The sequence below is a fragment of the Python bivittatus genome, unplaced genomic scaffold (genome assembly GCF_059951505.1).
Source record: "Python bivittatus isolate LINGU-HERP-01145 unplaced genomic scaffold, Pbiv_v1 ctg000310_np1212, whole genome shotgun sequence".
NCBI lineage: Eukaryota > Metazoa > Chordata > Lepidosauria > Squamata > Pythonidae > Python > Python bivittatus.
In genome coordinates, this window is record NW_028277054.1 from 13,438,509 (window position 1) to 13,462,632 (window position 24,124).

At 41.0% G+C, this 24,124-nt stretch overlaps 1 long non-coding RNA gene across 2 annotated transcripts in view; it reads right to left on the bottom strand.

Moving 5' to 3' along the window:
* Positions 1 to 9,720: 9,720 nt before the first annotated feature.
* The window catches only part of LOC112540387 (uncharacterized), a 43,400-nt gene continuing 28,996 nt past the window's right edge, over positions 9,721 to 24,124 (bottom strand). The window contains exons 5-7 of one of the 2 annotated variants that reach the window (XR_015796027.1): positions 21,883 to 21,955; positions 17,220 to 17,288; positions 9,721 to 13,009 (exon numbers count right to left, since the gene is read on the bottom strand). This is a non-coding gene — a long non-coding RNA (uncharacterized LOC112540387). The remainder of the gene's footprint in view (positions 13,010 to 17,219; positions 17,289 to 21,882; positions 21,956 to 24,124) is intronic. The other variant, XR_015796028.1, reaches the window with a different exon arrangement.

Here is a 24,124-nt window from a genome sequence, read left to right on the forward strand (position 1 = left end):
AACTGCTGCTAATTGTCAGCAATTTTAGTGAGAGGGCCTTCAGGGGCTGCCAGAAAGACTCCTTTTGTGCAATTCCCTCACAGTCTCTGGGCTGCTTTTCCAGTGGAATTTCCCAAATTATTGAAATATCGTACATTTAAAATATTGATAGAAATGTCATGATCTGAAACCAGTGCAGCAAAGTAACTCGTATTTTTAAAGCTGTTTTTAACATTTATTGCATTTTTTAAAAAAAATAGGCAATCGTTCAAGAGACCAGGAGGATCTTGTTAGGGAGATCAATAGATTAGCAAAGAGCCTTGTTTCGTGTCTGAGCAGAAATTTCCCAAATGACATGAAAGAATGGAAAAGTTTAGCTGAGGGAACAATTAGTGCTTAAGATATGCATCTTCTTCTCATCTGCTTCAGCTGTTCTCTGGTTTCGGAGGTTTGGGTCAGGATTTATGACGTTCTCTCAATTCTGTGAGGGAAAGTTTTCAGCTTTATACCTTGGCAACTCCTACTCTGTTAAAGACTCACATTTTGACGTTTTTAAAAAGATGTCTGTTCTGCTTTCCCTCCCCCTCAATGTTCTCTTCCTTTTAAAAATGCATTTCATGAGGAAATTGACCAGAAGCTATTTGCAATGTGGTAAACTTTTCACCACTCCCTCTACTTTCTTGCCTATTAAATTTTCTTCAGTTTTATCCTGTGTTTTTTTTCCCCCCTTCAGATCACCACTGTTTCCCAAAGTGGCTCGCATCAGTTAACAGGCTGTGCTCTCAGGTTGGCAAATGAAGAAGGCAAATGCACCAAGGACTGAAGGAGGAATCAATCTTTGAAAGTCTGTACAAACTATGAAGCCCTCAGGATCAGTCCTCTTACTGGTGTTCCTATCTAGAAAGGGTCTCATTTTTTTGGCTAACGGGGAGGGACAAAATATGCCTACTTCTGCCATCTCAGTTCTTCCGTAGACCTTTGGAGGCCAGTGCTGGGAGGGTGAAGGGAGTTACCCCTTCTTTGGTTGAAATAAGGAGCCAGGTTGATCTCCTTAAAAACGTAGGATATCCTTGAGTTGATAAGTCAACTCTGGTGATTATCCCTGCAGTTTTCTTGGCAGTTCTCTGGAAGTATTTCACCATCACTTTTTCCAGAATATTATCGTGACTTCCCACTTCCCAATCTAGCCAACTGCCCTGAAATTCCCAAGTGGTTCCTTGTCCAAGTACAAACCAATGCCCATCCTGCTTAATTTTTAAAATCAGTCAAGGCTGGCTAAGATCATTTTTCTACCAGCAACTTACAGTGTATTCTAGAATCACATTCATTGTGGTGCCAAAACATGGTAATGAGGACAAACTGTATCACTTCAACAATGGCTGGGTAATGTTATGAAGATGCTTTAAGTGCCTCTCCATAGTTTGGTGTATTATTCCTGGGAGGCAAGAGATACAGCAACCCAAAGTCAATGGCAAAAATTAAATGTGCATCTTTTCTGCTCTTCGGGCTCATGGCAATTCATGAGAGGCTGCAGTCCCACTTCCCCAGAGTAGAACTGCTTGCCTGTGAAATTGCCTGAGAACATTTGAGAGAAAAAGGATTGTCATCAATTCATGTATACAACTAAGCTACTTAGTCTGTTTTAGGGAACTAGTTTATACATAGTTCCCAGTCTCCCTCCACATCCCCCACCCCCATTCTGTAACATCTAATTAGTTCAGGGAAGTCTTATATGCATATCTTGAACATTCAGATTATTCTCTGGATCTTTTTATCAAATAACTCCTGATAGTAATGAAGAAAAAAAAACTTTGTTCCTGTATAGTGGGTTTTCTTGCCTTCCCAAACTTGTGGTCCCCAGGAGGTAGAAAATTAAGCTTCCCTCATTGCTGACTGTGAGTTTTGCTGGTTGGGTGATGCTGTGGTTTCAGTACCACAGCATCTGGAGACCCAATGTAGGGAAAATCTGCTCTACAGCAATAACCATCTCTAAGCTGCCATATTGGCTGGGTTCAGATATTGCACTAAAGTATAACATGGTTTGCTTCGTCTTGTCTGATGTCCAAGACCCACCAACCGAGCTTAAAAAGCTCCCTGTTTAGTCCAAGAAAGCATCTTGTGGCTCCTTAGATAAACCAATTTCTTATTCCCTGAGCTTCATGGACCTTATGCAATTATAAACATCTTTAATACGTCACATCTCTAAAACGATGCTCTTTAGATAAGGCCACACCTGGCCTTCAATAAACAGGAGTTAAAAATCCTAACAACATATGTCAATCATCATCGTCTTTCTTTGCTGTGGTCCAAAACCAGAACTATGTAAGTTAAAACAACCCAGGTACAATCCAAAAATATAATACCATTACAGTATAAATTTAATACCTAAGGTACTTCTATTGACAAATCTGAATATGTCATGGTCAAACTTTAATGCTGCCTGTCCAACACACATCCAAAGATGTTATAATTTGTATGAACGCTAGGTGGCATTCTTCTTTTTAAAATTATTCTTGTAAATCACTATTGGAAGAGCTGAGCTGAATCAGAGGAAGGATTTGTCCAGTTTACCAGTCTGTTGTCATAGTGACCACCCCAATACTATAGCACTCCTGTTCTCCAATTACTGGTCCTAAGAGATATATATCTCTATGATCCTGCAGATAAAACTGCAGCATCAAATGAGGACAAACTGATAACTCTCTGGGGGAAATGGGCAGCATATGAATTTAATAATAAATAACATAAATAAATAGCCTTTACCCTCCATTAGATTTGTCTGATCCTTTAACTCACTAAAGATAACCCATATTTTGTCTGCAATGTATAAAAGGAGGAGTGTGACTTTTATTCATTTTTTAAAACAACTTTGCAAAGTTCTTCATAAACAGGAAGAGGGGATTAAAACAATTTTCATCCAGGAGAAAGCCAAAGGTATTTGTTCATTTCAGCAGAAGAGTTTTGAGCACTTGGATCCTACAAATCTGCACCTCAATCTATCTGTGTACCGAGCCATGTTTGTGGTACTAAGTAGTTGACATCTTGGTTCTGTTCCTGTCAGTTCTACAAGTAGCTGGAGGGAAACTTTGTTCATTTTTAGAGAAGAGCTTACCAGAATTCACCCATTACTTCATAAACCTGGCAGAAACTCTTTGAACATGAGAAAGCCAGACCATCTCAAAATGCTATGGAACAATGGAAAGCTCCTTCTAGTGGCTTAGAAAGCAAGATACAGTTGGCAAAAGGCCATGCTACATTTTCACCTTACTGGTCTCAATAAGACCAGAGCAGCTTGAGCCATGTGCCATAAAATAGGTGACCAATATTCATTTCAACCCAACTTTGGGCCAAGGTTCAATAATGAGACTACTTTGCTTGGCATGGTACAGCCTTTCCCAGCCTAATCGCCTCCACATATATGGCACATCTCCTATTACTTTCCAGCAAGCAAGATCCACGATCACTATCCAACGTGAGTCTTCTTTATCTCCACTTTTCCACCATCCCTTCCATCAAAGATTCATTAGCTTGTTAAGTTTTTCTTGGGCTCTTTATTTACCTACTTAGTTTTCCCTCTATTTTTTTAAATATACTTCAGCAAATTCAATATTTCTCCCAAAGCTTATATTGTCCTCTTGTGCACGAATGGTCACATAAGAAGCCATCCTCAGAAAAAGGGCCTGGATTCCTATATGATGCTAAACCATGGCTTCTTGGCTATGCCATCATGACTGAATTTACCCAGACAATTCACATGATGGCTTAGGGTGATGTGAGAGCATGCTCAGAACATTCTATCATTAGTATTTATGATATTATTAATGGGGAGGGAGTAAGGAATAGAAACTACAAACCCTTCTCTCTGACTCTTTCTTTGAACCAGGAGTCCACCAAGGTGTAACCTTTCAGTAAACACCCCCAAGATGGACATGTTACAGTTGAAATAAAACAGACTTCCCCAACTTGATCTGTTCTCCAACTGTTTCTGCTCACCCAGTATGTTCGGGCAAAGTGGGTGCACTCCAGGTCCCCTCCATTAAACTGTGCTGTTCCAGAGGGCTGGGGCCATGACAGAGAAGGCATGCTTTCTTGGTCCCGCAAGATGACAACATTTAATGGTGGTCATCTTGCGGGACCAAGAAAGCATGCCTTCTCTGTCATGGCCCCAGCCCTCTGGAACAGCATCCCCCCAGAGATATGGATGGTACCCCCTCTCCTGGGGTTTTGGAAGGCCCTTAAGACCTGGTTCTGTTCCCAGGCCTGAGGTTAATGTGTTTGTTGGGCTCCTATCATGTTTTTATTGTTGTGGTTGTTTTAGTCCAAGCTGTCATGTTTTGTTTTATGTTTTTAACAGTTTTTAAAATAAATTTTATTAAATTTCCAAAAGGTTAAAATACAAGAAGGTCAAAAAGAAAAAAGAAAGAAAAGAAAAATCAATAAAAAAAAGACATAGAAAAAGAAAGGTAGCTTCCGACTTTCCTTAGTACAGGTATAAATGTAAAATATATTCACCTCTTACTCCAGTATCTAAAAATTTACATAGTAGAAAATAAATGTTAGTCTAACATTCAAAAAATTCATAGAATCAATCTATTTCAACAATACATATGATTTGTACAAGATATTTCTATAGATATAACATCAATCACCGAATCCCAAAATCAAAATTGCATTTTTTTGAGCGTCAAGCAAAAAGTCCAAGAGTGGTTTCCCATTAGAAACAAAGCTAGACAATGTCCTCTCTTTAAGCAAAGTAGTCAGTTTCACCATCTCCACCAGTTCCATTAATTTCAATATCCATTCTTCGGCTGTAGGTATTTGTAAATCCTTCCATTTTTGCGCATATAAAAGTCTTGCCACAGTTATCATATAGAGAAATAAATTTCTGTGTTATCTTTCCATTTGTTTATCCATCATACCTACTGTTTTAACAGTTTTAACTATGTAAGCTGCCCAGAGCCTATTGGAGTGAGCGGTCATAATACATTTAATAAATCATCATCATCATCATCATCATCATCATCATCATCATCCCAGCTAGCGTGGCCAATAGTAATACATGAACCAGCTGTTCCTGCTTTTCTTGGGAAAAGGGTTCATCTCAAGCTAAGAAGAAAGATCATGGCTTCTGCTCATGAGTCCCATGTGTCGCCGATTTTGAAAGCTGCTGAGATAGTGTTTAAACCTGCCTGGTCCCCAAACTTGTGTTTAGGCTTGATTTGGTTGCTGTCAGCAATTGACTGTCTAATGCAGGGTGGCACTCAGATTTTTCCAGATTACCATCCAGAGACTCAATGAAGTATGAAGACAGCAGATGGCATTGTGTTAGAGCCAATTTATATGTTAAGAAACAGGGAATATAACTGCTCCAGGTAGATGCGTGTCATATCAAAACATACTGTACATCGGTGTTTTTCAACCTTGGCAACTTTAAGGTGTGTGGACTTCAACTCCCAGAATTCCCCAGCTAGCAAGGTGGCTGGCTGGGGAATTCTGGGAGTTGAAGTCCACACACCTTAAAGTTGCCAAGGTTGAAAAACACTGATGTACATGGAAAGCTAGCAAGTAAGGATGAAACAGAGGTAAGTAATGTCCTCAGGATAGGCTAAGATTTCTACGTACAGGGAGTTTTTAATGTAAGGTTTCCTTTTGTTAACTTTACTCCAGGGCTCATGTCAGCATGCCTTCTGCTGCCTTCTGGAAAGGCCTTCTTACATATGGAGCAGGACCACCAATGTCCGTTTTGCTGAGCAGGTTCTCCCAGTCAAGTAGCTGGCATTGTCCACTGTTTTCTGATTGTGTTTTTCCAGGTACATGGCTGGCTGAGCTGGGTGTCCTTGGGGTGAGAGCGGATGGGTGACTTCAGGCCTTTTATCACATCTTGCTTTACTGGCAAATGCACCAGCAGAAGACAAGCTGGTTCTCTGCTACCCTGTGTTAGGTCCTCACAAAGAAAGTGAACATGAGCATTTAACCAATTAATGGTACATATTATGCCAAATACCCACTATTTTTTTAAAAATCCTTTTCTTGGAGAAAAGCTTGCTGATCTGCTTCACTTTGTCTGCATCTGTTTCCCTGTTGTACTTTTTTTTTAAGAGCTCCAGCTTTGTTTGTTCTCAAGTGAGGCAGAGAGAGGAGCTCTGGAATCTGACCAGAACTGGATCCCATTCAATCAATAGGCTCCTAAATGGGTTGATGACTAGCCTGAATCCATCATGCTACCAAAATATGGCTTGTGGATAGCACCAAGAAAATCCCTTGGCACAAGCCACACTCAGCTAATAGCTGACCACAGAGGAGTTATCCTGATCAAAGCTACAGATTTCCTGCCTTTTCAATTTACTGTTTATAATGCCATGCCTCTTTGTGATCATTTCTCCTTGGCTGAGTTCACATAAGATGCTTACTTCTGTTCATCTTAACCCCAGTTCATTCAGTGAACCCAGCTTTCAGGGTTCACACATCATACCTGAAAATAAAGTAGCTACACTGATGGAGTTTGCATCTCCAATTAGGTTAAAACACGGCTGGCTAATCTGCAGTTCTGGGCGTTGGGCAAACTCAGCCTTCGAACCACAGTAAGAAAAGATAACAGAGCCATAATTTGCTCACCACAATTCAAATTAAGAGAGAGTGTGTGTTGAAGATATAGGCGGTGGTTAGGATTAAACAACTCAGGTTCAAGGCCTATTTACAAAATACAGTACAACATCGGTCTTGTACTTTGTTTAGATATAAGGACATACCAAATAAAAATACTAAATACTAAATCAAATTCATACAACATAAAGCATAATGTTCTAATAATTAAGAGGCACATCTGTTCCTATCTGGACTGTCTCTGCCTACATTCTCTTTTTGGATTACAGAAGAATCTTGAGAAATAGTTTTATGTGTGTATGTGTTAACTATAGGCTCGGTGCACCCTTCATTTAAATGCATTTAAACTTGACCAGACATGAGCAGGCATGGTCTGCAGATCACAATAAGCCACGACTTACTTAACCAGTTTTTATTAACTGCAACTTCACAAACCCCATAACCTAGAACCAAACAAATGACGCTATTAACTAGTGTTAAATGTAAGCCCAGTCACAGAGCTGGGTTGAAACAACACATTTAACCTTGTTACCAAATAAACCCTTTTTCTGGGTTGCCTCAGTACATTGAACCATAAGCTGACCAATAGGTTCACAACATTTAAAGGTAAGATATGCACAGACAAAAAAATGAACCAAGGTTACACTTAACCAAGCGTAGTAAGTTGTATGGGTCCAACTTCTACGTATGTAATAAACTAAACTGGTTAAGCATGTTGTGTGGATACAGCCCTAAAGTAGAAATTGCTGAGTATGTATCTACATTCGCACACTATGTAGAGAACCACAGAGATGACCTTGGAGAAGGAATGCAGTGGCTAACAAAACATGAATTAAACCTAGGCAAGAAAGAAGGCGTTAGAAAGAAACTTAAAGTGACTCCACCTTGACTCTCTTTGATATAAGAGGGAGAGAAGAGAAAATGCTGTCAGGCTTTCAGGATTTTGATACTATCTCCCATATCAATAGAGTAGAGTCCTAGTATTTCTTGTGGAGTCTCCTTCCTGACCTAGCCTGCCTCAAAGGGCTGATGCATTACATTGACCATAACATGATTTGTTTGTGTCTTAGTATGTTGGGCGAAAAGCTTCCCATTATGGCTTATAAAGGAAGAGCTGTGTTTTAGAGTGTTGTGTGAACCTGGCCAATTGTGATTTATTCAACAAACCTTGAGTAAACAACCAATGAATTTCCCCATGACCAGCCTTCTGGAAAAATGAGCCTCCTCCTTAAAAGGGCTGTGATGTTATGGCCCTGCTGGACTTGTCTTCTGATGAGGAGTGTCACTCCTCATCAGAAGACAAGTCCAGCAGGGCCATAACACTGGATGCCAACATGTCAGGAGGACACCTTGTTAGAATAGCCAGTTGTAAGACTCTGGGGAAATGGCTCTGGAAGTAAATAGCAACTCCATGCCTCTAACAAGCTCCTCCAGGGCCATAATCAGCAGCTTTGCTAACTTCACAGTCCCAGGAATTCCTATCAGACCTGTGTAATTTCAGTACCCAAATCTATGCTGGTTCCTGAAGCAGCCAAACAGGAGTAGTTCAGGGAAGGGTATTCGGCCTTAAAAGTGGCGAGGACAATATTAATGCCATGCCCTTTAATTATAATAATTGGCTTTAATAACCAAAGCAAGGATGAGAAATACTGTGAATTCCCTTTTTGTAGGACAATCTCTGTTCCCAGAAAGGTGGAGTGACCAAATTGTTCCTTGGGCTGTGCTGCTTTAATTGAATCCCCTCCCTCTGCCTGGTTCCTGTGGTGAAATGGATCAACAACCTGGGCTGGTATAAAGTACAGCAAACTAGGTAGAGGGAAAGGATGGATAACAAAACCACTTTTATGTGCATTATTTAGTTAGCTGGGTGCCATGGAGTTGTGCTTGACTTCTTGTGACTGCAGAGGCAAATGTTTGTCATCTGGACTTGTCTCTAGTAATATCTTGTAGCTCTTCTAAGGTCATTCCAATATCTTCCCCATCTTCTATGTTGCTTAACCTTATCAAGCATGCTAATTTATTCTAGTCCGTCCTTCCTTCCTTCCTTCCTTCCTTCCTTCCTTCCTTCCTTCCTTCCTTCCTTCCTTCCTTCCAGTATTTCTACACCATCAACCTCAAACTGATTCCTGCAATTTATACAAAATATAAAATACAAAAAAATTAATTATTTGTCAAACTTGTATTCTGCCAAACTCCCAATGACTCTGGGCACCTCACAACAATCAAAACAAGGAAATTGCAATAAAGCCAGTTAAAGGGAAAGAAAAAATGAAAGATAAAAGATGCCAAGAATGACAGACTAGATGGGAACAAAGCAAGGGTCTCATTCTCTTTCACCAAAGGCCTGGGCAAACAGCCAAGTCTTCATTGACTTTTAAACATCAGAGTGGGGACCTTCTAGATCTCAGGGGAATCTCATTCCAGAGGGCAGGTGCTACAACAGAGAAGGTGCACTTCCAGGGTCCTGATAGATGACACTGTTTAATTGAAGGAATCCAGAATGTGCCAACCCTACAAGATCGAATCAGCCAGGCACCATACTATAGAAGACAGGTAGACCCTCAAGTAACCAGTATAAAACAGTATATTAATAGAAATACATATCCAGATACAAATAGGCACTGACACAACCAGCAACCAACATCTAACCCCTGTGCCCCCCGCCAATGTCTGCTCAAACAAGACAGACTTTGCTAGCTTGCAAAAGGCTGCCTATGGGCCCATATCCTCTGAAATCTATGTAGGGATGGGACCCTGGGATCCCCTCTCTGCACATAGACCAGATCAGATGTCTTCCCCACCTGGAGAAGATTACCTCAAGGAAGTCTGGAGCCAAGCCATGTAGGTCTTTATAGGTCAGTACTATTATATAATACTGTAGAAGTAGTATTGTATAATGAACTTGAACCATTGTGTATTTAACTTGAATCATTGTGTATTTAACTTGAATTAGCTACAATAGGCTCTGTTCTTAACTGTGGGTTGTCCATAACCCAGGCGTTCTTAACCTGTATAGATTTAACACTTCATGTATATGTTAAAGAGTAGCAGAAAGAAAACCAAGCCCTGTGATACCCTGCATTGGAGCACCCACAGGCTCAATTGCCCCCCACCCCCCATTAATGATTGGAACCATCCGCCAAAGTAGGAATGGAACCACATAGAACGGTGCTTCTAATCCCCAGCCTCCATAGGTGGTCCGGTAAGATGGTCAATGGTACTGAAGATCACTGAGAAGTCTTACAGGACCAAAAATGATGCACTCCTACTCTTTAGGTCCCAACGTAGGCCATCTACCAATGATAACTAATCAAGTTTGCATGTTGTGAGAGTGTAGCAGCAAGGTCTTTGTTGTGGAAATACAGCCAGTTTGAGGGAGTTTGCTGTGTTGTTGTGGAAAGGCTGTAGAGGAATGGTTTTGCATGTAGTTGGTGTCAGATTCAGTGCAGGATCTCGAAGTAAGACAGGAAAGGAAGTAAAGACCGTCACTGCCAACTGGCCTGTGGACTAGCATGTGCCATTTCTTTGTTTTTTTTAAAAAAATATTTTATTAAACTTTACAATTAAAAAGATAAAAACGAATGCAAACTAAAACAATAAAAGACTAAAAACAAAAAACAAAAAATGCAGAAAAGAAGAAAAAATAGAAAGAAAAAACAAAAAAGAAAAAATAAGAATGTAGTAAAGAAAAAGAAATATATAAATTCCTCCTTCATCGCAATAAGTATAAACAATTTTAGTAACTTATCACCTTCTCTTAAAATACAACAAATGATCTCTTCTTCCCATATCTTATCTCTTATCTATAAACAAATCCATAAAGCCCGATCATTCAGTCGTTCATGTGCCATTTCTGTTAACTCAGAGCCATGCTAGGTTTTGGTGTGGCACTTCAAGCACTACACTCCACCACTGGGCAGGGTCCAGGGCCATTTGGGGAATGGTGTTCAGGGGTTTAAGACACTTATTTTGACCCTGAACACCCCCACCCCCCAAACCTGCAAAACCAAAAACAGGCCTGAAGTTTTGGCCCTCTGCATTCTGGGGATGGGATCTGAAAGTCATAACATGGATGCTAATAGGCTGTGTCTGGCCCTGGGCCACCTTCTGCATTGGAGTGTAGAAAGTATTGATTTAGGAGATGAAAAGGGCTTAGATCATAGCTGCAATATGGAAGGGAGTTGGCCTTCCTTCTTGTTAATTGCTCCTGGTTCAAGCCGTACAACCAAAGCAAAAAAGGGTTACCAGTGTTGCAAGGAAATGACATACATGAGAGTTGACCCACTGTCCTGATTCGAATTAATGTTAGCAGATGCAAGGGACACTCATGCCTGTTGCATTCAGTGCACTAGCTGGCTGCCAGTTATCTGGGTGAATGGTCTCGTCTCGCCTGGCCTGGAATGAACTCATGTCAAAAAAGTGGGACAAGGACAACCTGCCAATCTGTAAGTCAGCACTTTCTCATCAGGGTTCTTATCCCAAGGACTTCGCTTTATCAGAGAGGGAAACTTGGACAGCAGCGGTTGAAGGTTTGCTTAGGGTTTCAAACAGTGCCAGGCAGTGAAATTCTCCTGCCTTTTTATACTACCGCTTTTTATTCAATCTGATAAAAAAAATGGCTTGAGACAATGCTTTCCAAGAGAAAAAGAATTGGGATGAAAATCATGGAAGTGGAGTGTGCTTTTTTTGCATGCCATGACATGCTTAACTGGGCTATGAAGGGGGTTACGGTACTATGCAGAGTAGAGTACTGGTGGTCAATCTTGTTTTAAGTTCAGGTTACTTGTTCTAGTCAACGGCACCAAGCAAACACGAGAGAGGGAATAAACAGAAGATTAGCCCTGGTTTTTCCTTCCAGCACATAGACAGGTCTTGGAGCAGCCCTGCCCAAACAGGACCTTTCCAGCAACTCCTTCTTTGTGTGCCTCTTCCTTTTCCCAGGTGTACCACAGGGAGGGGTGGAGTAGATAGGAGGATAGGAGAGCTTCCCCTGACTCTGCGGAGGTATAGTGACTCTGGCTGGGTTACTGCAGACTTTTGTTTTAATGGCTTTTTTTTCCCAGACTGTACAAAAGAAACCCACAAAGAACAAAAGAAAACAACAGCTTCCAAGCCATCTTTGTGGTGACTGGACTTCCTGTAAAGATTATTGTTCTGCTTGAGCAGGAAATCCCTCATCATTTGCCACCAGCTCATGGGAGTGAATGCTTATCCTGGTTTAGTGGCGGTCTGGATTGGTTGTGTTGTGCCAACACAGCCGTTTAGTGTTGAGGTGGCCAAGCCTTTCAATAGGTCTGCATGGCCTGCCTTTCTATGCCCAGTTCCCTCCTTTGCTTTTACGCTTCAATAACATCTCCAGGCAACCGATCAAGAAGGAACTCCTGCTATGGGCCTTTTTCAGGAGCAATGTTACTGACCCTGCTAGGGGAGAGTCCTGACTTTTAGAAATGGCTGGAGATTTTTTCACCTTCCCTTGAAGAATTGGGGAAAATAATTCACCGGATTTCTCTCCCACAGATTTGGTGGAGAATTTCAGAAGCCCGTTTATACCAGCTCTAGTTTTAAAATTCAGTGCCCCAACAAGAATTCTTGCTCCCCAGCCTAGAGAGACTTTGATATGTAAAGAAGAGGGCATTTTTAAACCAAAATGCTTATTTTCCCAACCACAAATTCTGTTAGTTACACTGTTTACAAAGATGGCATCAACACACTCATAAATGGCTATGGGCTTGTTCACATACACCAGTGTTTCTCAACCTTAGCAACTTTAAGATGCATGGACTTCAACTCCCAGAATTCCCCAGCCAGCTGCCCTGCACCTTCCAAATTGTTCCTTATAAGATCTTATGAGCAGAGTTTATATCAATTTCTGAGTAAGCTTGGATGTGACCAACTGGTCTTATTTGTCAATGATCAAATATTGGCAAGAAGTTAGAGGGCCCCTGACCTATGGTATACTATCTTACCAGATCCTGTTTTTAGACCTGGTGAGGGCAGTGCCTTGTGTAAACACACAGAGCTGCTGGTCTCATGTTTAATTTGGCTTGGTAGGAGAAAGTGACGTACAAACGCAGTCAGAGTGTGGCTGATGGCTGTTGGATTAGAAAGCTGGAGAAGATGGTTACTTGGTCTCTTCTATCATAGGCCAAACTATCCAACCAAGAACTTAAAAATACATATTTCTTTTTAATGTTGGTTGTTGTTTTTCTTTTGTAAGAACCCCTTTCTAAGACTGGATCATTCTTCAAGGATAGGTGGATTTGCAGATGGGAGTGGCATGCTGTGAAATACAATGTGGTCTGTTTTGATTTGCAAGCAATAGATTGGTGGTCCTCAGCAGCTTGGCGGTATTCCTTTTGTAATCACAGGTATGATTTCTGGAGGGGCAGGACTGCTGACGGGATGAGTTTAGCCTTCTGCATAATGCCTAAATGGGATTAGAGAATGTTACTTTGTTATGTTGTATTATTCCAAGAGCATTTGTGATAGCACAGTCTCCCCCATCCTGGTGCCTTCCAGTTTGTTAGGACAACAAATATCAGAATTCTCCACCAGCTTGGCTGTTGTTGAGAATTTTGGAAATTGCATTTCAAAACATCTGGAGAGCACCATCATTCTTGCAGCACCACTTTCATGGATTCTGCCTTAATTATGAAGGAATTACCAAGTTTTCATTTAAAACAGCAGTCATATTTTCCTTCCCAACCCTTAAATAAAAGAAAAACCTTCAGCTTTTTGGCCCTTAAAGCACATCTACCACCCGATTGTTCTTCAATGTCACCCCCCCCCAAATGTTACCAATATAAATCACACCAACTCTTTTTGCAGATTAATGGTCCTACAAAAGTGTCGGTTGTTGAAAGCCAGGGAATAGCGGATCTCTTGCTATAGGAGAGGTGGGAAGTCTTGGGACTCCAAGATATTATTGAACTACAGCTCCCAGCATCCCTCACCATTGGCCATTCAGGCTGGTGTTGCTGGGAGCTATAGTTTAGCAAGGCCCAGCAGGCCACAGAACATGCTAAGCTTAGGGTTCTTGTGTGTGTGTGCACGCGCCTTTGTAGTGGCTTGCCCTTGCCTTCTTCCCAGGGTTGAGAGAGAGTGACTGGCCCAGAATCAACTAGCTTGGCTCCATGCCTAAGGCAGGACTAGAACACACAGTCTCCCAGTTTCCAGCCCGGTGCTTTAACCATTATACCAAACTGGCTCTTTCAGTTGGTGTAGATCTTGGTTAAGTCTTGAGTGCTTAGCATATAATAAGAGCCTAATCTATTGGTTCCTTTATGGGTCAATGTATTATGTAAACCTAAAAAATAGGAGAATTCAGGAACCAATTGTAATATCTATTTATAAAATATAGGACTGTATACATGTGCCTTATTGGCTTTTTCCAACTATAGGCTGTTCCATAAAAGCAGATCTAAGTAGATTTAAAGTGCTACTATGGCTCGTTGTACTACATGAGACAGTGATGGTACCAAGTCTTCACTGATGCGGACCTTGATCCTTTCTAGTAGCACTCCTTTCATGAGAGTTTCTCTTTCCCAATCTTTCCCAATCTCTTTCAGCATCCTGCTCTTTCATTAGCAACGTGCCCTGGCAGCTGAGTTCAAGGTGAGCTGGTATGTTTGCCGAGCAAGGACCCCCAAAATTTTCCATCCCATGGAAAGTTGCTGAGGCTGCTGGAAATCAATGCCCTTTCCGGTCACGATATGCAGGCACACGATGGAAAGCAACGCCCCTCTTAGCCCTTTCCCTGACTGTTTGCTCTCAACCCGTCAAAGGGTCACAGCATGTTTGCTTGCCTTTGGAATCACCAAAGCTGTAAAAATGCCGTTCCATCCCTTCTCCTTTCATGAAAGGCCTGAATTTCTCCCTCCCAACCATGTCAACACTTATTGTCAGAATGACGTTGGAGAATTTTGGGATGACTTTTCTCAGATTCTTCCTTCCTCAGCAGAATTGTGCCTCTTTTGACAGCCCATCAAACAACACTTGGGTGACTGCCCAGCAGGTGATTTAAATGGTGAAGACTCTGGGGAGGGTGAGCCCTTTAAACAATCTTCTGCCTTTCAATCTCATGTCAACCACCCAGCTGACTGCCAGGGAAAGCAAGTGATCTCTGCAGGCTGACAAGTAGGCTTAAATCCTGATTCCTAAGATAAGGGAGAGTGCATATGCAAGGGTTTATATGTGCATACTTGAAGATACACACTCTTTTGGGGGAGTTTATGTTATTTTATGTTGTTATTTTTTTTAAACATACACAACAGTACAACCCCAGCTAGCTAATAAAACAAACAAAAACAGGCTATAAGCAAAAAGTAAAAAAAGAATAATGAACAATAACAAGAAAAACAGAAACAATTACAAATTATTGAGGCATATTACCTGTAGATCATATTAAACGATATGTAAACATTTCCAATTAAAAAAGAAAAAAAACTATTGTGAAATATCATGCAATCTGTGCCAAAGGGAAAAATATTGTGTCATTTTTTGATTAGTAGAAAACATTGCCTTTTCAAAAACAGATTACACACGTCTTGAATCTGATCCTTAATATCTAAAATAATAGCACATTTCCAATTTCTCTGTATAATTCTCTAAGAAATATCCCCTACCTGATACAACCAAGGTTTCTCAAAAATAATCAAATTCCACATTTTTGGAACTTTGTTCAACATAACATTACATCCTACAGATGCTCACATTGTCAGGATATGGCTGGTTTTGGCCAAAGGTTTCCCTGCCCATAAGGTAGACAGAGCCAAGATGAATAACCAGTAATCTGGCTCAGTCTGGCTCAGAATAAAGCAGCAGCCTCTGTTCCTAAAGATGGTTTAGGGGCATCAGCAGAATGTGGTTAAAGACGTCAAGGTGATGGCCATGATGGTGTGATCAAAGCTCCACCTGTGTTTTATGTGGGTTGCATGTTTGATGCATATAGAAAACAGGTGGACCTTCAATCCCACCATTGTGGCAGCCATCTTGACTTTCAACCACTACAGTAACTCATGCGAGAACTCTATCAGCACCCTCTCATCAATTGATCAGTTCATTTGGCCTTCACAGGTTAGCACTAGATATGAAGTGGCTTTTTCAGCATAGTTCGGCTGGCCAGGATGACTCACAAATCCTGTTGGCTTCCCAGAGATTAAGTTCAAGCACAGCCATGTGTGCAAGAACAGAGAAGGAAGGGAACAATGCCAAGAAGTGATGCAGGTGTCCTATGTCACTGCACCAGCATAGTAACGCTCTGCTTACAAACAGCCTCCGGGTAGACAGGTGTGACCTTCTCGATGGCCAAGAGAACAAGTGACAGAGTGTGTGTGTATATTTCCAGTGACCTGTGCAGGTTGCCATGGAAGTAATATGCAAGTCAGTGTTCTTAGCCAAATGCGTCAAGTCCATAGCAGGCAGAGCATGGAGGCGATTTCCCTCTTCTCCTGTTTAAGGAACTTCTTTGCTTCTTTAGATGGGACAGCCAAAACACCTATAATGGGTCATTCACCTGAATAATTCCCCACTCCCCACTTCATGGCCAATTTTCCATCACAGGATTTTAAGTATAGCATGGATTAAATAGTAGTTTTCCCAATAATGGTGTTTACCTCTCATTTACTCCCCAGTTTGGTGTTTTTGGAAAGACTCATTTTGAAAGTTAGGTTTTTTTAAAAGTTTAAAGGAGACACCACCTCCTGAAGCCGTATAAATTAGACATGGAGAAATGAATACAAACTTACATAATTTTGCATTTTCAACCAATTCATGAACTGAATGATCATTTGAAATACCCGGTTGAATTTTATTAATAACAAAACTGTTATTTGAGTCTCTTAAAGAACTATTACTACTGGAATGCATACATTCATGAAAAACAATTCATAAAGTACACTATATTGATGCAAAAATAATGCTTGTTGGGGGGAAAGTGCATTTTGGGAGAGACATATCCCAAAATTTTACAGATTTTTTATGGACTTACACACATATTTTATTAAGTTTGATCACCAAATTTGACATATTTGCAAAGCTGGGAAACTGAGAAGAACCAAACTCAAGAAACTGAAACTGATGTCCCCATCTGTAGTACAAATATAAGGCGCAAAAAACTTTGCAGTTGTTCATCACCAAATATTGCCACTGGGAGTCTCATCCTATCTACTAAATAAAGGACTTGACATTGAGTTAGAATGTCCTGACATCAGGGTTCAGTATGATCCAAGTCGATGGAAGACACACAATTTCTTGTTTGAATGGTTCTCTGTTTGTGTGCATGGACAGAGTGGTCTTCTACAAAGTCAGTTCACTGATGCCTCTAGTCCAGTATGGTCTCCTCTGTACAATAGACTTTGAGGGTTTTTTTCAGCACTACTACAAGAGATATGGGGATAAGGTGTACTTTTTTAACCTCTGCACAGACCAAAATAAAATTATACACCAAAATCTGCAGTTTCCTAAATTCATGTTGCAGTTTACAGTTCCCAGAATGCATTTATTAATGGAAGGTTGTCATAAAACTTGTGCATAAGAAATAAATAAAAACCTATTATGTTTGGTGCAACTTTGGTAAATGCTGAGAATATGCAAAAGTTGTATATATGTGGGGAATTGTTTAGAAAATCCATACATACTTTCACACTTTAGGGTAAACCTTTTTTTCCCTAGTTGCCTGTTGATGCAGAAAATGAGAAGCACATAACCTAAGAATGGAAAAATGAAATGCTGTTAATCAGTTTGTACTGTGAAGGGGGAAAAGATAAAACTCGAATGTTCATTATCTTGGGTGTGTACAAATGCAGTGCCAGCATGTCTCTGAATGTTATCAACATTCAAAGTTGTGACTGCCCATATTTATAATCCAATGGTATAATGGGATGTTCTAAATGGGTCTTCTCTAAGTGTTTTGACAACAGGTAGATTACATATGAAACATATATTGGATAAGGTATAATTGCCATAGTTTCTACTGGAACTCTAATGTAATATAGTAATTATATGAGCACCATTTCCAACTAATAGATGGTGATGTTCCATACTCTTAATGCATAAACAAGGCTGTTATTACTGTCCTGTTTTAAAGAAAGTTCCTGAAAAGATTATATCCATGCTGAAAGTTGTGTTATCCCAGTAACTTGCAGTTTATCCATTTAAGCTCCTGTATTTTCCAGCAAAGCTCCATCTTACTTTTCCAGTTCATCTCTTCGGTCTTTCGAAACTTAGGGGACAGATTTCATAAATAAGTGCCTCATAACAGGCACGTTGGATTTAGCTTGTCTAAAATCCAGTCTGCTTCTAATTATTTTAAATCTGAATTTTGTGGGGTTGGATTCATGCTTTTTATATTTGCTTTGTTGAATAAATTTCAGTGGCCAGGGCACATAATTACCAGGAGGTGATCGTAGATTTTTTAAAACTGAAATGGACATCCTTAAACATGGCTAGTTTAGGGAATTTAGTAGATTACAAGAACATTACTGGCAGAGTCAGTAAGTCAAGCAAATGACACTGATCTCATTGTGAACTGTGATAGGCTACTAAGCCCCTGCTAATGTTTACCCAACACATTTGCTACTTGAAGTAGAATGCAAATGGTGACTGTCACATCCTGGCTAGTGCCACGTTACCAGTCATGCTGCAGTGGATAGAAATGTTATGTATATCCATCTAATTCTTATTAGTTTTTTTTTTTTATCCTTCAAAAAAAAAGCAGGACTGAACAAATGCTGCATGCAACAGAAACGTCATGGAATCACTGACTTCATTTGACTCTGGGATCTACCACAGGATCATGAAATGTGGGTAGGGCATGATGGAACTCTTGCATCAGATAAGGAAGCTTATCAAAGTATCTCCAGCCTGCTCTTTCTCAAGAGTGTTTTCTTTTTTGACCTGCTCTGCCATTTAAGAGATTTGTGTAGGCTGAAAAGTAATTTCCAGTCTAAAAAGGGTACTTTCAAGCAGTACTTTCCCTGGGGCTTGTTAGAGTTGGATACATTCTCCTAGACTGCTGCTTTGTTGAGTGTGCAAAAAGCACTCCAACCTTGTGAGCTACCACTGGGGATAAGCGATCCCCAGCTTAGTGAAAGTAACAGAAGTTTCTCTCCTTCAGCCTGGACTCATATCTGTAAAATGGGCCTAATAATACAGAGCTATTTTAGAGGGATGTAGAACATAGTACTTTGAAAATTGATCCATAACCACCACATCTTGGTTGCTAAAGTCTGGATGATCATAGATAGTCTCAAAAAGATACCAAAAACTCTCTTTTCTGTCATATTGAGACAGTCTGGATTTTTGCTGCCTCGATACGATAACCATAAATCTTAAAGATAGTTGGGTTTACAATCTGAAATAATCCAGAAAAAGTCCTTTGCTGATAGCAGCAGCTTTTCTGGTGATAATGCTTGGAGTGGGAAAGCAGAGGTTGGCTAATTGGTGTGCTTCCAAGCAGCTTTTCCCTTGCTCAGTGCAATACACAGGATATAAATTCCAGGTCAAACAACTGCAAGTAACAATTGGCTTTGCTATAGCTCTTGGGAGTAATTAGCAGAAAGACAAGAAGCTGATCTTTAAAAAGTGATATTATCTGAACATACTTATTATTGTCAAAAACAGTTGGCATTTTCATTCTAGGTGCTGAGAATGAGACCCAATGTATTGTTGAAGCTCAATATCAATGTTTTTAATGAAGTTCAGTTTTGGAACTTCTACAGGACAACCCTACTCGCATGGGTGGAGAGCTCTGACATCTGAAGTTTTCCAAATTTTGAAGACCATCCAGGCTGCTGCCTGCAAGGGAGGGGAGAAGCTTTTGCATCTCTTCCTCCACTTCCTAAGCTTTTCTTTTTAAGGAATTCCAGTCATTAAAACCAATCAGAGGGAATAATTCTCCCCCACCATCTCCAAGACTGATGCAGTTTACATGCCATTTTAGGACCCTGATACTAGATTTCCCGCTCCAGAGAGTGCTGATTTCAAAGGAAGTAATCTGAATAAATCTACAGGGTTTGTCCGATGTGTGAGCCTCACAATAATGTGATTTGTTTGGTTTTGGCTCAGCGTGTGATAGGAACCCAGTCACTGGTATTTATAAATCATGATGGTGGAATGTGTAAACTCAGCCATTTTAGCTCAAACGGGCATTGGAAGAAATGAGAAATACAAGGGGCTGGCTTTCATGATCTCAGCCACAGCTTTAACAAGCTGGTTAAGTGGGGCTAATTCATGCCCAAACAGGCCTTTATTCTGAACCCCATTCCCATGGATCTGAATAGGGTTAACATATCTGGGCTGCAAAAATCCAGATGACCATTATATAGCAACAACAATCTAGAACATCTAATTCTTTGCTGCCATCTAGGTCTTTCTAGCTCAGGTATGATAGCTCTGCTTTTAAATGCCAGCTGCCTGAAGATTTCCAGCTCAGGAAATCTAAATTTCCCTGAAGGCTCCACTCCTCTTCCACCTTGTAAAGTTTTTTTTTACTATTAGGTCAAGAGAGTGGCCTAGTTCACACATTACACTAAACCATGGGTTTTTTTTGGTGGTATTTACACCTAATGATCATCCTTAAACCAGGGTTTAAAGAACTCAGTGGCTGGGCTGACACCACAAATTGAGCTATGATTTGTATTGTCTACTCTTTATTGAATAAACCACAATGGGCTGGCTTCACACAGCATACTAAGCCAAAATCAAATAAACCACACTATAATTTAGCACAATGTGCCAACCTAGTCATAACTGTTACTGGATATACATACAGTACTTGCTAAATCATGATGTTTTTGTCTTTGTTTTGGCTCAGTGTGAAATTTCAATCAAATCATCCCCAACAATAATTCCCAATAAGCATGGCCATATGAGTTAATCTATTTATTACATCATTGATATACTGCACTATTCCATCTGATTCCAGTAGTTCAAGAGAGCCATAATCTGTAGGCACTAGGTTGGGGAAGGCTGCGCTACATAATGATCAAATGTCATTACCATCCTTGGTTCCAAAGGTTCTGTAGAAATAAATACAGTGGTACCTCGGGATACGAACTTAATGCGTTCCGTGACTCTGGGCGTATCCCGAGTTGGTCATAACCTGATGCAAATTTCCCCATAGGGTTCAATGTAAATCCGGTTAATCCGTTCCGCCCTCCGAATTTGGTCGCCCTCCAAAGCAAATTTCCCCATAAGGTTCAATGTAATTACCGTTAATCCGTTCTGGCGTCCGCGGACCATGCGTCAGGGGTGGGAGAATGGCCGGGTGCGGTGAGGCACGGCGGGAGAACGGCCGGGCACGGCGCGGCGGGAAAACGGCCGCGGACCACGTGTCAGGGGCGGAAAAATGGCCACGGACCACGTGTCAGGGCGGAAAAATGACCATACCCCGAGGCGGAGTTCGCACATCGAGGTAAATTTTTGCGGCCGGAGCTGGTCGTAACCCGAAAAGTTCGTTAGTAGAGGCGTTCGTATCCTGAGGTACCACTGTACCTTTCTAAACAAACTGACACATGTCGTTTCTTCCATTGATGTCTCTTATCCTACCCAGACTGGAGACGAGAGAACCTAAGTTCACCAGTGTTTGTTACTGGCTTTGCCAAGGTCAATTAACCTGCCATAATAACCATTGAAACTGGTAGTGCTAGTCAATCTTGACCTTATTTCCCCTCTTGAGCTAACCAATCTATGCAAATCAAAATTAATTGTTGGTTAATTTGTTGACAGGCCACATTCTTGCCATGCAAGCCCATGAGGGCCTGGTCATGGTGTCCAAAGGGGCCTCATCATGTTTGAATGGCAGCTTGGCAAAGGAAGCTTTCTGAAGCCTATTTCTCTTGGCAGATACTCATATCTGAGGATCAACTAAGATGTCTACTGTTATTTGTTCCCAAGAGACCATTTCTTTTATTTGATGCAGTCTTCTTTGTATAGTTGATTAACTGCCAGCTTGGGGCTCATGCCAGAGCCTGTTATATAAGCAGATGTCAAGAAGAGAGTTTCTTCTGCCCATTGGTACCCCAAGAGGTACATTATTTCATGCATGGTTTTGGCATTTTTATCCCACATGCCTTTGTCATGTGAAGTGAGGCCACAAGTGGTAAGAAGCAAAACCACAGGAAGACAACCTCTTCAGGTCAGTGGCCCTAATGGAACATTTCATCACAGACTTGTAGATCAATTGCCATGAGAGGTGGGGGTGTGCCCACTCAAAATACACCACCATGGTGTGGACAGCTATCAAACTCCATTTCTAGCCCACACTTGAAACCCCCAAATACCCCGTCACTCCAACCTTACATTTCTAGATGTACTGTTGGTATGCAGTCTCCGGCCACTTTTATTGTTTTAAACTGTGGGATCCAGAGGCATTCTGGAAAAAAAAGGATGACGTTGCAGATGAGTGGAACTGCAATTCTGCATTTAATATTTTGCATTATAAGAATCTGAAAAAAGAATGAACCCCAAGCAGAGCATGGATGACAATAGTGAATGACAATGGAAGCATTCATAAGTGCGCTGACATCTATACACAGGATGCTGCCTACATTTGGTAGCTTTTTCCATTGCATTGCCCTCCTTCCAGGGGTGTCTGCAGGGGGAAGAGATGGTGCCACAACCACACAGAAGAAAGGGGTGGAGTTTTGATTGCATGATTGTGGTCGCTAACTTGACTTTTTTGACCCCCTCCCTGTGGATGCTCCTGTCTCCCTCTGAAACCGTCTGCCTAGAAAAGCTCTTACCTTCTCGTGCTAAAAACACTTCGCCTGAAGATCAAGATACTGTAGTTGGATAGTTGTACAAAATTATGGTTTCCCTGGCTTTGCTGGATAAATTTTGGTTCTAGTATTGATGGGAACTTTTTAATAAACATTTAAAATATGATGTGCCTTTAGTAACAGGAATTCTTATGATTGCTCCGGCTGGCAGAATGTTAATTAAAGGAAGTCAAGCTTAAATAAACAGGATACCTTCCAACACCATACCTATTTTCTTCCAACTTCCACAAAGTTTCCTTTCCCTCTGAGAAAAGATTGTTTTTCCTATCTCCTTCTCTGGGTGCTTTTAAATTTCTTTCCAACTTCTTTGGGAGGCCTTTTTGAGCTTCTATAATTGCTGTAATGTTGAGGATACTGGTGGTGTTGTCATTTTTGTTACATTTATGTCTCTCACTTTGCAAACTCCTCCAGATCTACTCCGCTTCCATTATTGGAAAAAGTTCCATGGGAGCAGTTCCCTCATCATTTTTGCCTTTGAGATTTGATTAGACCAGTGTTTCTCAACCTTGACAACTTGAAGATGGGTGGACTTCAACTCCCAGAATTCCCCAGCCAGCTGGCTAGGGAATTCTGGGAGTTAAAGTCCATCCATCTTCAAGCTGTCAGGGTTGAGAAACTCTGCATTAGACACACGAGCAGCTGAGGAGATTGCTGGAATGAAAGTTAGGACCTACCCTGCAAGTAAGGGAAATGCCAGAGCTCATGAGAATTTTACCCATTTTTTCTTCATTAAAAAAAATGTTAGTAACCATTTCTTTGCCATTAAACAGAATTGTGCCCCAAAATGCAGAATAAGGTTTTGGCATGGCATTCACCTTTTTCACTAGGCAAATCCCAAATGGCTAGCAGGCAAGAATTTCAGGGGAAATGATAGAGAACAGCTGAGACCATTGAACTGAATGAAGCCTGGAGCCAGAAAGAAAGCCTTTATTTATTAATCACAGGTTCCACAAAGACTTATGCCAAGTCAAAGGGTCTCTGCTCCACCATGTTCCTCTCAAGCCTAATGAACCCTGTGCAACACTCAATTAGCTATAAAGAGCAAGTAGGAAATGAGTAGTCTGCAAAACAACCCAGACACCCTGAAAAAAGACACAAGCAGAGCAGGAAATGACTGAACAAACCTGATGGGTAACTTACCTTGATGAGCAAATGCTGCATCTGCTTAACCTTTGACAAGCCTAAGAATTGCTTGGAAGAAGACCTGATCCTCCTCCCCTAAGACCTCATCCCACAAAGGAGCACACACCTATTCCAATGCTTATTCTGATATCTGCAATTCAGGAAGAGACTAGGAGTGAGGTTAACCACCCAGGGCATTGGCTTACAGAGCATTTATGCCCCAGGTAGAACCTCCTATAACTGGCCTAGCCAGCTGATGACAGTAATCCTCTCCCCCCAACAGTGATGGTGTGGAGAGCAACAGGAAGTCTATTATTACATCGGTAAACAGTGCAGTGGAGAGATCCTGGTTCAAGCCTCCTCTCAGCCATGGAAACTCACTGGATGGGTGGCTTTGGGTCAGTCACTGTCTCAGCCCAACCTACCTCATAAGACTGCTGTTGTGGGAATAAAATGTAAGGAGATCTCTGCATAACCTACTTTGAGGTTTTGGAGGTAAGACTGTACATAAATGTAACAAATGACTTTAAAAACCCTGCTTTATAGTGAATCACATTGTTGGTCCATCTGGTTCAGCATGGGTTATGCAGTTTACTAAATCATGGTTTGCGTAAGACACAGTTGGATAGATTTATGCATCA